The following is an 18,084-nucleotide window of genomic DNA, read 5'->3' as shown; positions in this document are numbered from 1 at the left end:
GGGAAGTCACGGTGGGGAAATGCGAAGAGGGAAAGAAGTGATGGGACGTCACCTGTCACCTGTAGTACTGAGTCCTCAAAGGCTGGCACTTGGCAGCTACAGTTTCTGTAGGTTCCTGTTCCATGTGAGCTACGTGTGTGTCAGCATTGTATCAGAGTCAGTGTGGAGATTCCTAGGTAGCCAAATGGTTAGCAGTGTGCACTGGCAAAACGGAGGTTGGGAGGGTGAGGGTATTATTCGGTGACACTACTGAGGAGGACCTGTGAGTCAGTGAAGGAGAAGACTGTTTGCCTTTGGTTTCTTGCAAGCTTTGCATTCAGTAGATGAAAGCTGAGAAGTTTGTTGGCTTGAAGGAAGTAGGAAGCCTTCACAGGAGTATTTCCTCTGTCCTTTCCATCCTGCTGATTACGAAGCACGTGATTTCACTGCCAGAGGCAAAGATTTGGCGGCTTGCACAGGTAGAGGAAAAGGTGACACTATTGTGATATTGGGCAATTTTACAGCTGTAGTGCTGAATTTGAGGTCACGTCTGCATGTTTATGTCCTTTGTGCAGCAAGGTGTAGCAAGAACAGTACTGCAAGTGCCAAATGGTAAAATACAAGGCTTTCAACTAGCCAACAACTTGAAAGCCTTCACTCAAATCTGATGCATGACTTTCTTATCTCAGGATGAGACTGCATGGTCGTCAGTGAAATTTATGCCAGAGGGAGGAGAAGGCAGGCAATCGCTCATGAGCATCCCTACCACAAGTAACATTTGGCTGTGTTGCGACAGGAGTGTGGTTGTTACAGTAGCAGTGGTAACAGCTCGTCTGGCTTCAAATGTGTGGTTGGACTTTGATGACTTCATAACTTGGTCTATCTTTGACAGAGGCACTACTCTACTAGAAGTGAGAGTATGTACGGACTAAGGTTGCATCAACCTGTTTCATTATCCAAAAGACTGCAGTGACACACTGATCAGAAAGAAACATTTGGATTTGTCCATCATTCTGACCATTGAGCAGCCTGGTGTAAATACCACCACACAAATTCAGGATTCAATGGGCCGTACCACTAGCATGACAGCTTTGGAGGAGTGAAGCTGCAAGCAGTTGTTGGGCTTGAGGACCACACTTGGTCTCCAAAAGCAAAGTGCCATTACATAAATGAGAGCAGGATTTCACAGGGCCGGCAATTTTGTCAACACCTTTCTGAATAATAAATGGATTAACTGTAGCAAAGAAATGACAATGCCCAGTATGTGGTATACGGAACCAATGTACAAGCTGGAAGAGTCTGAACGTTTAGCCGCATTCCCATTACATTTAGTAGATACAGATTGGAATTGGCTCATTGTGACAGAATCCCCAAGACCGCCATCATCTCCAAAGGCATAGCATGTTCCTTCCCGCTGAGAGACCCTTCCCCAGAGGGGAGCCCACACTCATTAGGTGATGGATCACACCTTCCAAAGTTATGACAGAGGGACTAAATGGCAATTTGGAAGTGTTACAGCTCAAACTACCACCCCTCCCTGGACCTAGCCTGTACCATCTATGTGCAAATCCTACCTGCAGACCTGGGGATGGTAATTACGTGTTACCCCGTCACATGTTACACTTTAAACACTTGGGCTGGCCTTCAGAACTGCACAGGGATGAAGAGGAAACAAAGCCAAACCTCAAACACCAAAGTGGAGAACGATACGTTGCGAAAGTAGAAACTATAGTCTGTGTGCTGAAGTTCTTGCACCTCAACGTCATTCACAAATAGTGTCTGACATGTTCCAAAGGGAGGATAGACTAGCAGCACCGAAGTGCGAAGGTGATACTATGGCAAAGGTCCGATGGTAGCCAAGCCCAAACTCATTGAAAAGTGACAAGCGATTTAGGAGGTTGAATTTTTTGGCATTGATGTTTTATTATTACGGATCATTTTTCATAACCTGTCTAAATGGTCGCAGTGCCAAATGAACAGGCAGCAACATTAGTACAAGTAGTAACTAATAACAGGGTTCTTAAAGTTTCCAGAAATAACAAATCAAGGGGGTCATCTGTATCTAGGATTTATAGAAGGAATTTAAGCTGTAATGTGGGAAGAAATTGAGGACAAGTCATCCACATCGTCAAGCTAGTAGGATCATGTTAAGGGTGTATGAAGCAATAGGGAGCATGCTATAATACCATACAGCACACACATACGAATTGTGATGTCTGTTCCAGTTACCTTTGTCTGTGTACAAATGAAAACAGCAAAAACTACAGGATTTTAGCCATATGAGGTGGTATATGGTCATAACATGCATTCAATTATTGACATAGGCAAACAAGAAGAGAAGGACAATAGGTTAACACATTTGTGAGGGTGGCAAGAGAAGAAATGAGAAGGTTGGTTAAGGCAAATAGCCTGGCACTGTATAAAGAAGAGGAAGCAGTGACTCGCAGGAAAAGATCACCCCAAGACAAGGAGGGCCAATGTGAAATCTATCAACTTCACACACTGCAAATAGTATGACACTACTTTTTATGCTGTGTCAAGGCCAATATCAGATTGTGAAACTATCACCAGTGACTTTCAAAATGCAGTTGTCTATGAGAATTGTGCATGTGGAGATATGAAACTTGTGGCAAGTCCTTAGATTAACCCAAGAATTGGAAGGCTGAACCAGAAAAAAAGTGGGAAACAAGAGATGAGTTGCGAGCAAGAGGTTTTAAGTGAAACATCTATAGTACGTCTACATGGGAAGACCTAGGATGTAAGGGAGTTTTCTTTGTATGTTTGGTACAAGGAAGATTACCTGCTGTGCAGGAGCAGTGGATTTTTGCATGAGAGACACATGCTCTGTCCTCAGATGAGCTATGCCAGGAGAGAAGATAAACCCAGTCTTAAGTGGACTATGGCTTGTTATTGCAGTGGGAACATTGCTGAATGACCATGTTGACAGTGAGCACTGTTCACCAAAAACATCAACAAATGTGTATATCAATGGGTGATACAGGTGTTATTTAATGCATGGTAGACATAGAATGAGGTAACATGGTTAGAAGAAGCCCTCAGTAATTTTGAACTGATGGTATGTCATCACAGAATGTTTGAAGGAGTTTCCAGGGTGCGTAGGAGGAAACATGGGAGGATTTGGGGGATGAGGTGACTTAGGCTTTGGGGAATATACCACATACCAGAAGTAGAGGTTGGATCACTGTGTTAGGACAGCTGATGAGGGTGACAATGATATAGTAGAAGTAATAAAACAATGTGTAGAATAAGGAAGGCAATAAGTGAGTGCTTCAGCAAAAAAAAAAAAACTCGTGTTTGCAAAAGGATTTGCTCTTACTGCACCAGCTGAATTGGAAGTGTTTATTACACAAAACTGCAGAAGAAATGGTGAATCTTAACTGAGATGTTGCTAACTGAAGCAGAAAATTGGATAAAGAATTGCTAATTTAGTTGCTACTGTCCTTGGAGGACAGCATGAGGAGGGAGAGAGAAAGAGAGAGAGAGAGAGAGAGAATGACATGAATCTATGGAACAAGTAGGATAAGCCAGCTAGGAGCAGAATTCCTGCCACCTGACAATGCCTGGAGGTGCAACGTCAAGTGCAAAAGGAGCCACCACCAGAGAGTGAGTTTGTCCTTTAGCATCATCATAACAGCTAACCTTTTCATTTTAACGTAGCCACAGCAGAGGAAATGACCAACAGGGGAAAGTATAGATTTCAATTTCCTTTCCAGGAGCAGTAAGTATGCATAGTACCTACATTATGCAGTTCACGTGTAACCTTATAAGTGTGAGATGCTGAACAAACTTCTTGGAGAAAAAGAATAAGTCATTGGTTACAGAAGACAAACACAGATTTGTCTATATGGAACAAGAAGTTACTGTAGTATTACAGGGGTTCCATTATGGTTTGTCCAAACAGACTAGGTGGAGAGGGTCAGAAAGCCCATGCAGTTAATGTTGAAGGAAGACAGGGGAAATTATAAATGAACAGAACACCATGTAAAACAGTTTATTTTTGCTCCATCCGCCACAATTTCAGGCACAACCCACAAATTGTATTGGCCAGGGGAACACATGGAAGTGCTACCAGCCACTAATTTGACTATGTTAAATAGAACTTTGGAGCCCGAGCTTATATAGTCCATAGACAAATTCATTAGCCGGAAGGCTGGGCCCATCTCCATGGAGACATAGGTGCATCATGCAAGTCAGTACAGGGAGAGTCAGAACCAAAGGGAAATAGCACTGACAAAGCAATACCTGTTACTGCTGTGACACTACTAGGTATAGTTCTTGTTTACACATACAGGAAGTGGATCACTAGACAAAGCCTGGATCCAGCCAATGTTCAATCTCTTGTGGACTGGATTTCCAGAGACTAGGAAGCAGCAGAGGGAGAGCTGTAGCAATAAACAATCAGGAAGCAAGACTTGATATGAGTTGTGTTTAAGGGAACATGGTGGTGAATATAACCCTTAAAAAGCTGACTGGAGCCATTTGTGGCAGCCAACAGGATCAGTCATTTTAGTGTAATGATGTTCTAACTGATGATCCAGGAGGCCAGGTCTTGTCAAGGAGGAGGGCACTGTAAAACAGTAATCATATGCTGTCTTCCAAAACACGCGAAGTAAGAAGTAGATCACAACTGAGCCTGCCTCTGCTGGATACTTATGTTATTCCTTACATAACAGCCATTGTGTTTGTGAGGTGAGCTGGTCAGGCACAGTTGTGAAATAGTTGACATTGCAGCATGTAACCTGAAATAAGAGACCTCATAACAGATATTCTTCCCACCCCTCCTGAAGTAGTCTTCCATGCCTGCACAACCTCCAAAGGATTCCAATCACCCCTTTGACACTCCTATCCCGCATCAGCTCTCCATAGGGGTATTATCTCCATTTAACAACAAGGTGCATAGCCTGTCCAATCCACCAAAACCATGGTTCTAGGTCTGTCACAGAATTATCCCAACCTATCAGAGGAAAGGCTACATGTGAAAACAGCTTTATCAGATACCATCTTTCAGATGAATCAGACAAAAACAGACCATAATTTACTGAGGACCAATAACAAATGTCAAGAATCTCCGGGTCCACACACATTTCCCAAAGATACACAGAGCATCATGGATATTACAGAATTATATATTGGGAAATATGTGTTTGAGTACATTAGCAATGAAACCAATGAGTATTACAGTCAACATTGCAATAGAAGGAAACTGGAATAAAAATGTCATATTTGTCAGCATTACGGGATCCGAATTTCTAAAATAGTTTGGGCTTACTATCCTAATGGGAATTTTCAAAACACAAGGATCCATGATTACTGATCAACAAATCCATTGATAGACACATATTTCGCAAAGCCATGTCCACAACATATTCAGACAAATATTATTATTTTTACATTTTTCTGACAACAATAAACCAGATAATGCCGACCGGCTTTTTGAAGTGCAATTTGCAATTGATTATTTTTCCAAAAAGTTTAAATAAATGAACCCGTGGCGTGGACAGTTAAATTTTACAATCCATCAAAAATTACCAAATAAGGCATACTCATTCGGATGCTGTGAGATTCGAGTACTGGATACATTTCTTCATTCAAGATATATCTCGGCTCTGAAGATCCCCCGGATAAAATGAACTTGCAATACATGAATATCCAGTGACTACTGACGTTCCATGCTTTGACTCACAAAACTGTAGAAATTCAATATGGTAAGGACGGTAGAAAATCTGAAGAGGAAATTTTAATGTTCACTCTGGATGTAGTTGCAGTCCGTGAAATCATATAGGAAGAATATCATTTCTGGTAAGATGGATTTCTCATGAGCAGAAATGTAGGGTAGAGACTGAGTCACTGAATGTTCTAATCCTGCAAGAAAACACAATATAATGATGGATGCAACAAACTAAGTCTAAAACAGAAATTATATCAGGTACAGTGACGTGCACAATAACAATGAGGTAACACGCATGTCAAGGTAAACATGACTGAGCTAGAGGTGGCTCGTCCTATATGTAAAACATGTCAGGTGGAAAGCAGAGTGCATTGATGAGAGGCTGTGTGAACCCGCAAGCACCAACATCCATTGTTTACATTCCAGCTGCATCTGACTTTCACGGTGCACACTGCAACTGCTTACAAAGATTTTGAGAGTGTATGTGTGGGTCAGTACAGTGGACAGTTCAGTAATAAGATTATTGTCATCAAAATTTACACCAAAAAGCTAATGGTTATATTTGAGGTATATCTGCCAATGTCACAATATGACGAAGAGGGAGAAGTAGTATGACAAATGTGTATGTAATGAGGATGTAAATCTAATAATCACGAGTGACTCGAATGCTGTAAATGGCAATGTAATACATGGCAGAGTTTAAGAGAAAGAGCTTGATAATAGAAGTGATGAGTAAAAAAATTCAATTTTTCTATAAGTCAGTTATTAATTATGAATATGCTATTTTAAAATTACTGGAGGAAGAAGTATATTGGGAAAAAGTCTGAGGGACATGAGGAGATTCTATCTGGATTACATCATTTTGAGACATTTTGTAAAATCTGATATTGGATTGCAGGGTATACTTAGGAACAGATATAGATTCATACAACAAGTTAGTAATGAAGAGCGGACCGAGGCTTAAGAGAATAGTCCATAACTGTCAGTGTTGAAGTAAGTGGGTTATTGAGAAGAAAGGTGTGTGTTTAAAGTTACCTGAAGCAATAAATAGTGTGGTAATGAATACTGCATCACGCAGATCAGTTGAAGAGGGAGTGATTTATCTGAAAACGGCAGTCACAGAAGTTGGAGAGACAAATTTAAGTATGCACGAGGTAACTGTAAAAGAACTCTTGTTACAGAATAAATACTGATATTGATTCATAAAGTAAGGAACTACAAAAATGTGCAATATAACACAAATACATCAATGTAAGTCACTTCTGTATTTAACAGGAAAGCAGAGAAGGCAAAGGGAAATGACACGAAAGTACTTCCACTGTTGCACTCAGAGGAATAAGCTGGCATGTGGTAAGAGTGCATAAAGGCTTCTATGTGGGGGTAGGATCTGTTTGATGACATGACAGAAGAAGAGTTTGAACACATAGGTGGTGCAATGAAAATTAGGAGTTTAACAAATTATTGGCAGACCTGCAATCAATAATGCTGGAGGCACACAAAGTAATGTTTGAAGTCCTAAAACTCCTAGTGGAGGAGTGGGTGAAGCAGTAGGGGAGGGGAATTTCACTTTTGTAACACAGAATTATATGAAAGTCAATTACATATTGTGATAAACTTGAAAAATAAATAAGTATTTGGCCTCTGGTTCTACAGAAGAATGACGAAAATTCAGTGGACTGATGTAAGAAATGAAGAGTTTCACCACAGGAACAGTGACAAGAAAAGACAAAATGAAAGGGCATGCCTTAAGAGACTAACAAGTAACTTCCATCATACTTTAGGGAGCTACAGAGGTAATAATTTCAGGAGATGGCAGAGGTTGGAATATGTCCAAAAAATAACTGGGTGTTATACTGTGAGGTGAAGTAGTTGTGATAGAGGAGTTCACAGTGGGCCACATCAAACCAGTCAGGAGACTGCTAGAACATCAGTGTTTCTCATGAAATATTCTGGATCATGTACAACAAATTTGATAAGAGCAAAACTTTTACTGTAAATTTTTAGGTCGAATTTCTAAAATCTTATTCAGCTGTCTAAAATACGATCAAGAGATAATACCACATTTATACGGCATCCTATTATACAATATGTTGCTTTATGTGTAATTCTCTCATACTCACTTCATTTAATTAGACTACATTCCATTACACTTTTTTGCTCATCTTATGATCTCTCAAAGACACTATCCACTGTGTTCAACTGCTCTTCCAAGTCATATGCTATCTGACAATTCACAGCCAAGGTTTTCCTTTCATCTATTTTAATTTCTTTGTTCAGTGTACAGACTGAATAGCATTGTTGGTAAGCTGCAGTCCTCTCTCCCTCCCTTAACACTATTCCCCTTATGCGTCTTTCAGCACTGAACTGTGTGGCATCCATACAATTTGTGAACAACTTTTCTCTCCATCTACAGAATGTTAAACCAAACACCTTTTAACCATCTACATTTCCAAATTGCTTTGTTATTGAGGAAACAGTTTTGGTGATATATTGTACTGTCTTCAGGCCCCATGCCCACTGTGTCTGAAGTTTTCCCCCCTCTGGCCCAGTCACAATAAGGGCCAGTATTCAATAACTGGCATCTAGATTTTTGATACAACGCTCACTTCCAACTTCACCTGCCGACTGCTGAATTGTCTGTATAAAACAGTCTGTACTGAAAAGCCAAGGTCCCACAACCATCTTTGAGAAGATGGGTAATTTGAGCTCAATGAAACACATGGAGCAAAATATGTCCGTCTTGTGTGTTATGTATATGCCATTCTTTATGTGGCTAGTTTTCGAAATAGCAATTTAATGCCTACTTATTTTTCTTCACTGCAGTATATTTGTCCTATTCTCTGAGTAGCGAGTCATGTTTGTCAGTAACTATATCTATTTAAAATTGGACCTCTCCCTACCACCTACAGCTCTGTAAAATATTTTGCATGCCTCCATTAGTGTGGTGAAGGCCTTCAAGATAGGTACCTTAAACTAGACTGATTTCGGTACTCTCCACATATTACTTTTATCATATTCTGAAGGTGCTCTGTCTGGCCAACATTTTACAGTATATGCCCCTGAGTGTTTAAAGTATTCACGTCCTTTGCTCATTTCTGTAATTAACCTGGTGTGTAACTAGGCTGACACAGAAAATTAAACCTGCAGATGAAGGTCACCGATTCTTGTTTTCTAAGTAGTGAACCTATCGCATTTTTACCTACCTTCACTTTGCAAATGGATGTTTTTTTCTTTTTGTGTTATGCAGTTTCTCTGAAGTCCAACTTTTAGTTGGCTGCTCTAAGTTTTTCGAATTGATGGAATTACTGGGCTACAGGTTTGATTATACACTTACATGGATGTCATACTTACGACCTGATTCACGATTCATTAAGTGATATGTATTTTAATGTACATTAATGTAGACTGGGCTACAGAAAATGCTTCCTTGTCTGTCCCAATTCTACATAACTAGGTCTGCAATCCCAGCTTTACTTTGGATGCATACTTCCTGTATCTGCTAGACTCCTGTATCATAATACATTTCACACTATACACAAGTAGAGAGTCAAATGAACCATGAAAAAAAGGTCATTTTGTATGGAACACACCTGAACAAACCTGTCAAACAAAATTATCTGAGATAAGAAATTCACAACCAAGTCTGATACTTTCTCAAGGTAGGATCACCTTGACTCTTCATGTCTGGTCACAAAAAGTAACTTTCTTGCTGACCTCTTCCATTCACCAAGCAGGCCTGACGGCAGTTTGTAACCTCCAAATGGATCTGGTAGCTCATATTTAATTCCAGCCATAATGACAACTAAACTTCAAATTAAAATGGGTGCCTGGTGCATCTTGTGGGCAATTTGAATGTGTACATCATAGAATCACAATTGTAAAAAAACACTCTACTGAATGATATCTGTCACCTAAATCTCTCCTTGGTCTCCTCCACTTCCATTAGATTACCGCTCCTTAACATCCCCCCGGCCACTTTAACGTGTGTTTGATGTTAATTACGAGTTTATTTATGATAAAAATAAAAAATATAAATTATTTCAGATATATAACAAAGTAACAGTACGAGGTGCATTCAAGTTCTAAGGCCTCCGTTTTTTTTTTCTAATTAACTACTCACTCGAAATCAATGAAACTGGCGTTACTTCTCGACGTAATCGCACTGCAGACGTACACATTTTTCACAACGCTGACGCCATGATTACATGGCAGTGGCGAAGGCTTCTTGAGGAGTCTGTTTCGACCACTGGAAAATCGCTGAAGCATTGGCAGCACGGCTGGTGAATGTGCGGCCACGGAGAGCGTCTTTCATTGTTGGAAAAAGCCAAAAGTCACTAGGAGCCAGGTCAGATGAGTAGGGAGCATGAGGAATCACTTCAAAGTTGTTATCACGAAGAAACTTGCGTAACGTTCTCTTTATGTGCGGGTGCGTTGTCTTGGTGAAACAGCACACGCGGAGCCCTTCCCCGGACGTTTTTGTTGCAGTGCAGGAAGGAATTTGTTCTTCGAAACATTTTCGTAGGAAGCACCTGTTACCGTAGTGCCCTTTGGAATGCAATGGGTAAGCATTACGCCCTCGCTGTCCAAGAACATGGACACCATCATTTTTTCAGCACTGGCAGTTACCCGAAATTTTTTAGGTGGCAGTGAATCTGTGTGCTTCCATTGATCTGACTGGCGCTTCGTTTCTGGATTGAAAAATTGCATCCACGTCTCATCCATTGTCACAACCGACGAAAAAGTCCCATTCATGTTGTCGTTGCACGTCAACATTGCTTGGCAACATGCCACATGGGCAGCCATGTGGTCGTCTGTCAGCATTCGTGGCACCCACCTGGATGACACTTTTCGCATTTTCAGGTCGTCATGCAGGATTGTGTGCACAGAACCCACAGAAATGCCAACTCTTGAGGCGATCTGTTCAACAGTCATGCGGCGATCCCCCAAAACAAGTCTCTCCACTTTCTCGATCATGTCATCAGACCGGCTTGTGCGAGCCCGAGATTTTTTCGTTTTGCTGTCACACGATGTTCTGCCTTCATTAAACTGTCGCACCCACGAACGCACTTTCGACACATCCATAAGTCCATCAAAACATGTCTCCTTCAACTGTCGATGAATTTCAATTGGTTTCACACCATGCAAATTCAGAAAACGAATGATTGCACGCTGTCCAAGTAAGGAAAGCCTCGCCATTTTAAGTATTTAAAACAGATCTCATTCTCGCCGCTGGCGGTAAAATTCCATATGTCGTACGATGCTGCCATCTCTGGGACGTATTGACAATGAACGCTGCCTCATTTTAAAATAATGCGCATGTTTATCACTTTCCAGTCCAGAAAAAAAAAAAAAATCGGAGACCTTACAACTTAATTGCACCTCGTACAGTACTAAAACGTACCATTACGGAGAATGTGCTTTTGTCTTATAGCAAATGACAGCAGTGTTTTGGACCAGGCGACACTGCAAGCTGCTGGCATTAGAAAGAGCAAACGTGGCTACGTAGGAACATTATACTAATTTACATCTCTTTGTTGATTGTGAACAACTCTAATAGATATTAAGAGTTGTCAGTGGTTTACAAGAATTACTTGTGAAAGAGGAACATCAAGGAATTTCGCCAAAATATTACGTTGAATTACGTCAATTGAGGCATTACACTGAATTCTGCAGCTGGAAGGAAATTAATAATATAAGAGTGATATTTCTGGTAATATTGATATTTACATATATAGTTTCCTACGGTTGTTGCAAGGAAGATTGGTATTTACATGCAATTCTCTAATTGCTTTCCCTCGTACAAAAGCACTGCCTTCTCGAAATTACAGAGGTTGTCTTTACCTTAATTCCGCCATAATCTGCAGTACTATTCTTCTTTTGGAGCCATAGTAGTACAACCAACTGCCGCGCAACGAGCATTAACAGTGACTATTAGTGCCACAACAAAGGAATTGGATGTAAACTATTGAAGGAAAACAGAAAAACAGGCTGTGCGCAGGAACAAGCAGCATCTGTTGAAACGAAATAAGTCAGTGACTTATTTGGTTTCACCAACAAACAGTGTAAAATGCACTACTTTTTCTACCATTTGTAGAAGTACGACTTGTTTCATTTCAACACCAAACGATACACTGCACTATTAAATGACTATACAGTGAAAAAAAACGAAAATTAACAATTTGCGATTCAGTTTCTTGCTTCGCTGTTTTCGGTCAATACTTATAAGATACTTATAAGATACATCCTGGGAGATGATGCAACAGGCTTCACTGATTTTGAAAGTTTCAGTCAGGTGACCAAAGAGATGTCTTCAAGACTGTCACATTCAAAAACGAGAATCTTGCGAAGATTAATCGAACGACAATTGAAATCTGAAGGACAGAAAGAATGTCCTCAAGAACGAGTCACTGGTTTATAATTTCCTTAAAGGGTTACCTGAGTGCTTTGGCGTTATCTCCGGGAACAAATTGGTCAGGCAACGTTACTGGACCTCCTATTCAATCAAGGATTTTAAGCATGAAGGCTATTGCAGAAAAGTAAGCGTTGGTCGTTCAGCAAGAACACAGCTCATTTCTGAACCATTTACCACTGTGGAACAGCGGTCCCGTGAACTGGTGCGAAACGAAAATTACAGAGGCCGACGCTGTATGAATTTGTTCCAAAAGTGTTACGCATCAGAGCAACATCAGTGCCCTGTTAACGAGTATTTTTAAAAGCACGAGAAGAGAGACATCGACTAAAGAAGGTCAGATTTTATTTGTAAGTTCCTATTTGAATACACATATGGTAATACTGACTAAATAAAAGCAGAAACACTAATTACAGTTGTAATTTATATACTGTATTTTTCCAATTAAAATATCAAAATATAAGAAGGATCACTTGATAAATATTTAGTATTATTTTGCAACATTTGTAACTTTTACAGCAGGCGATGTTTAAAACTTTATTATCTCACCATTAATGGGGTAGTAACAATTTTTACTCTTTTTAAGACTTTAGAACTAGGATCAAACCACATAAAAATACAGGTTTGGTGACCTGAATTAAAAAGGCAATGTGACTTCCTTTCACTTATTTTGTGAGAGTAGTGAGTCATGAAAAATAGTTCTTTCCGGTGGTTAACCACTTCTGATCCGATTTCTGAGAAGAAGTTTTGGCCATCTCTAAATCTGCCGCAGCGATTTGGTTGGCTGGAAGAGTGGGCCTCCGACACAGAGGCTTGAACAAAATTCTCGGCAATCGCGTGTGCGTCGGTAAATAATACGCTATTTATCCTAACACTGAACACCTGTTGGGGTCTGGTACCCGAAAAGACGTTTGCTCTTTGCCCAGACTTGCGAAGGTGACACATGGCTCCCATTGGTCGAGATTTCTCTCTCTCAACACTCCTGCTTCCATCACTTGTTAAGTTGCCGAACAAGGGCACAGATCTGTTGTAAAGGCTATGAGGTGCTCCAGGAAGGGTGTTGCTTATGCCACTGTAGAGCCCGCCGACGCTCCTTAACTGCTTCAGCGACTTCTGGCGACCACCAAGGGAATGCTTTACACCTCAGGCACCCTGAAGAGCGAGGGACCGCGTTTTTCTGCAGAGGAACAATTTTAATCACCTGCTCAACCATAAGATCGATGTCACCATGTGGGGGAGAGTCAACAGTAACATCAGAGGTTAAATTTTCACAGTCTGCCTTGTTTAAAGCCCATGTGGGCAGGCGTCTGTATGCCTGATGCTGGGGTAGTGACAGGAAGATGGGGATGTGGTCACTACTATACAGGCCGTTATGTTCTCTCATCATCGGATTACTGAAGGACGGGGAAGGAAGTCAGCAGTGCCTTTCAAAGAAACCATCCCGGCATTTGCCTAGAGCGATTTAGGGAAACACGGAAAACCTAAATCAGGATGGCCTGACGCAGGATTCAGACTTTGTCCTCCCGAATGCGAGTCCAGTGTGCTAGCCACTGCGCCACCTCACTCTGTCGTTAAGTGATCACCAGTGGATAAATGGTATAAGTCCTGGGCTGCAAATTGATAAATCAATGGCCGAGTAACTACATCGAGTCACATTGAAATATGTGGCGGCCCCAGTGTTTAAGAGGTAGAGGTCGAACTGAGGCAGTAATGTTTCGATGTCTCTGACTCTGCCAGTAAGCACACTGCCACCTCAAGGGGTTATGGGCGTTCAAATCTCCCAGAAGTAGGAAAGGTTTAGGGAGTTGATCAATCAGTGCACCTAATACAATCAGGTGTACTGCACCATCTGGAGTAAGATATACATTGCACACAGTTATTTCCTGTGTCGTCCTTATTCTGACAGCCACAGCTTCAAGAGGGATTTTTTGGGGGGTTTTAGGGCGCACAACTGCAATTGTCATTAGGGCCCAGACTATGTTAGGAATGCACCGCGAGGCACAAGGTTAAAACAGCAACTAAAAGGGACAATACAATAAAAGACAGACAGGCAGAGGATTAAAAAGAAACAGCATAATCAAATGTCAGACTGGTTTGTCAAGTTGACAAAACGAGGAACGCGAGCAGCTGCTCCTGGGTCATCCGCGAAAATGGCATCCAGAGTACATGGCAGTCCAAGATCAACGAGCAGTGTATTAAAATTCGGACAGGACGTTAAAATGTGGCGTACCGTCAGCAGATGATGGTAGCTGAAGCGGCAGTATCCAATTCGTAACCGGGCCAAAACGACCTCCTCCCGCCGAGAAGGACGTGAGGAGGACGTCCAAGCCGCGGGAAGAGGTTTCAAGGGCCGAAGCTTGTTGTCCCTATGTGCAGCCCAATTGGCATGACACAGTGACAAAATGCGCAGACAAATGACCCTCCTAGAATATAATGAAGGGACATAACAAGAAGCTGTCCGAGGCTGGAGGACCGCAGCCTTGGCCACGGAATCTGCAGCTTCGTTCCCAGGGATACTGACATGGCCAGGAACCCACAAAGCTAACAGGAGAACCGTCGTCCACCAGCTGCTGAAGAGAGCGTTGGACCCGGTGCACAAAAGGGTGAACTGGATACTGATCAGTGAGTGAGGCTGTGAATGGCGCTCAGGGAATCGGAGCAGATGACATAAGTAGAATGTCGGTGGCGGCAGATGTAAAGAACAGCCTGGTAGAGAGGAAATACACTCCTGGAAAATGGAAAAAAGAACACATTGACACCGTGTGTCAGACCCACCATACTTGCTTCGGACAGCGAGAGGGCTGTACAAGCAGTGATCACACGCACGGCACAGCGGACACACCAGGAAACCGCGGTGTTGGCCGTCGAATGGCGCTAGCTGCTAGCATTTGTGCACCGCCAACCGTCAGTGTCCGCCAGTTTGCTGTGGCATACGGAGCTCCATCGCAGTCTTTAACACTGGTAGCATGCCGCGACAGCGTGGACGTGAACCGTATGTGCAGTTGACGGACTTTGAGCGACGGCGTATAGTGGGCATGATGGAGGCCGGGTGGACGTACCGCTGAATTGCTCAACACTTGGGGCGTGAGGTCTCCACAGTACATCGATGTTGTCGCCAGTGGTCGGCGGAAGGTACACGTGCTCGTCGACCTGGGACCGGACCGCAGCGATGCACGGATGCATGCCAAGACCGTAGGATCCTACGCAGTGCCGTAGGGGACCGCACCGCCACTTCCCAGCAAATTAGGGACAGTGTTGCTCCTGGGGTATTGGCGAGGACCATTCGCAACCGTCTCCATGAAGCTGGGCTATGGTCCCGCACACCATTAGGCCGTCTTCCCCTCTCGCCCCAAAATCGTGCAGCCCGCCTCCAGTGGTGTCGCGACAGGCGTGAATGGAGGGACGAATGGAGACGTGTCGTCTTCAGCGATGAGAGTCGCTTCTGCCTTGGTGCCAATGATGGTTGTATACGTGTTTGGCGCCGTGCAGGTGAGCGCCACAATAAGGACTGCATACGACCGAGGCACACAGTGCCAACACCCGGCATCATGGTGTGGGGAGCGATCTCCTACACTGGCCGTACACCTCTGGTGATCGTCGAGGGGACACTAAATAGTGCACGGTACATCCAAACCGTCATCGAACCCATCGTTCTACCATTCCTAGACCGGCAAGGGAACTTGCTGTTCCAGCAGTACAATGCACGTCCGCATGTATCCCGTGCCACCCAACGTGCTCTAGAAGGTGTAAGTCAACTACCCTGGCCAGCAAGATCTCCGGATCTGTCGCCCATTGAGCATGTTTGGGACTAGATGAAGCGTCGTATCACGCGGTCTGCACGTCCAGCATGAACGCTGGTCCAACTGAGGCGCCAGGTGGAAATGGCATGGCAAGCTGTTCCATTGGACTAAATCCAGCATCTCTACGATCGTCCCCATGGGAGAATAGCAGCCTGGATTGCTGCTAAAGGTGGATATACACTGTACTAGTGCCGACATTGTGCATGCTCTGTTGCCTGTGTGTATGTGCCTGTGGTTCTGTCAGTGTGATCATGTGATGTATCTGACCCCAGGAACGTGTCAATAAAGTTTCCCCTTCCTGGGACCATGAATTCATGGTGTTCTTATTTCTATTTCCAGGAGTGTAGTGTATACCACACAACGCGACAAATTCAAAGTGCGGTGAGCCTCCACCCATACAGGGAACGTTTAGGAGTGTGGCCCAAAACAGTTTTTGTGCTTGGAAGGTGCTCTCAGGTTCTAGTAACAAGATACCGTTACGCATCCTGGTACAAGACTTTACACATCTGGATATAGCATCTACGCCCTTCTGGACAAGTAAAGGGTTGACAGATGAAAAATCTTGTCTGTCCTCAGATCTAGAAACTACGAGGAACTTTGGGGCAAGCGGTAGTACTTTTGTCACTGGTGGCTGGTCAAGTTCCCGTTTTTGGGATAAGTCGAGAGAGAGAAGAGGAGAGATCCATTGCAGAGGAATCCCCCATGATTGCCAGCGTCTCCGATGGTGCAGTCCTTCTTTGTGGGGACCCTCTCAGAGGGCACTCCCACCTTATGTGAATTTTTACACCTCATGTCACACATCCCAAGAAACAGACGGAGGGAGCAAACGGCATGGTCCGAAGGTTTCTCCTGGACCTGGCCCATACCAGGGGGTACGTGCGTGACTTACTTGTCTACCCTGAAAGGCGAATTACGCGTTACCCCGTCACCAGATACGTGTGTGAAAGTGTGGGTCGGCACACACAGCGAGGAATGAAGGAGCGGAAGAAGAAGGGAGACAGCGAGAGAGAGAGACAGCGAGAGAGAGAGACAGCGAGTGAGAGAGAGAGAGAGGGGGGAGGGAGACTGTTTCAGTCGCCGAGGCGGGGACAGAGAAGGCAAGGAGGAGGAGGAGGGGACGGAAGGAGGAGAAAGAGGGCGGAAGGAGGAGATAGAGGGCGGGAATGAGGAGATAGAGGGGCGAAGGAGGAGATGGAGCGGCGAAGGAGGAGATAGAGGGGGAAAGGAGGAGATAGAGGGGGAGGGAGGAGATAGAGGGGGAAGGAGGAGATAGAGGGGGAGGAGGAGATAGAGGGGGGAAGGAGGAGATAGAGGGGCGAAGGAGGAGATAGAGGGGGAAGGAGGAGATAGAGGGGGGAAGGAGGAGATAGAGGGGGGAAGGAGGAGATAGAGGGCGGGAATGAGGAGATCGAGGGGGGAAGGAGGAGATAGAGGGGGAAGGAGGGGATAGAGGGGGGAAAGAACAGAACAGGGGGTAGGAGGAGAAAGAGGGGGAAGGAGGAGAAAGAGGGGGAGGAGGACAAAGAGGGGGAAGGAGGAGAAAGAGGGGGAAGGATAAGAAAGAGGGGGGAAGGATTAGAAGGAGGGGGGAAGGATTAGAAAGAGGGGGAAAGGATTAAACACGCGATCTAGTGTGAAAGAGGGGGGAAGGATTAGAAAGAGGGGGGAAGGAGGAGAAAGAGGGGGAAGGAAGAGAAAGAGGAGGGAAGGAGGAGAAAGAGGGGGAAAGGAGGAGAAAAATGTGGGAAGGAGAAGGGGGGAAGACAGTAAGAGGGAGGAGGACAAAGAAAGGAACCAAACAAAGGAAGGAAGGAACCAGAATAAGTGAAAAACCAAAATGACCCCAAATATAGGTCGTGGAAACGTCCGTCTCCCGACGCAGGTGCAAACTACCCCCTTTAGATGGAGGGACTCTTTTAAGTCGCCACTTCGGACAGGCAGGAATACCGTGGGCCTATTCTTGCCCCTGGACCCACAGGAGGAAGAGGAGTTTGAAAGGGCATAGGTTCACTACAGAGTTTAGGACAAACATGAACACCACCTGACACTGATATAGACGCTACGGTTCCTGTCATATGCCTTATAAGTGCATAATGCAGGGTCCACATTGCTGGTAACCAGGTTTCCTGGAGGGCAACACTGATAGCAGGTGTAAAGCTTCACAGTTTCCGTAGCTCAGCCAGGCGATAGAAAAAACTGCCACAGTT

Source organism: Schistocerca gregaria, unplaced genomic scaffold (genome assembly GCF_023897955.1).
Source record: "Schistocerca gregaria isolate iqSchGreg1 unplaced genomic scaffold, iqSchGreg1.2 ptg000453l, whole genome shotgun sequence".
Lineage (NCBI taxonomy): Eukaryota > Metazoa > Arthropoda > Insecta > Orthoptera > Acrididae > Schistocerca > Schistocerca gregaria.
This window is presented reverse-complemented; position numbering follows the sequence as displayed.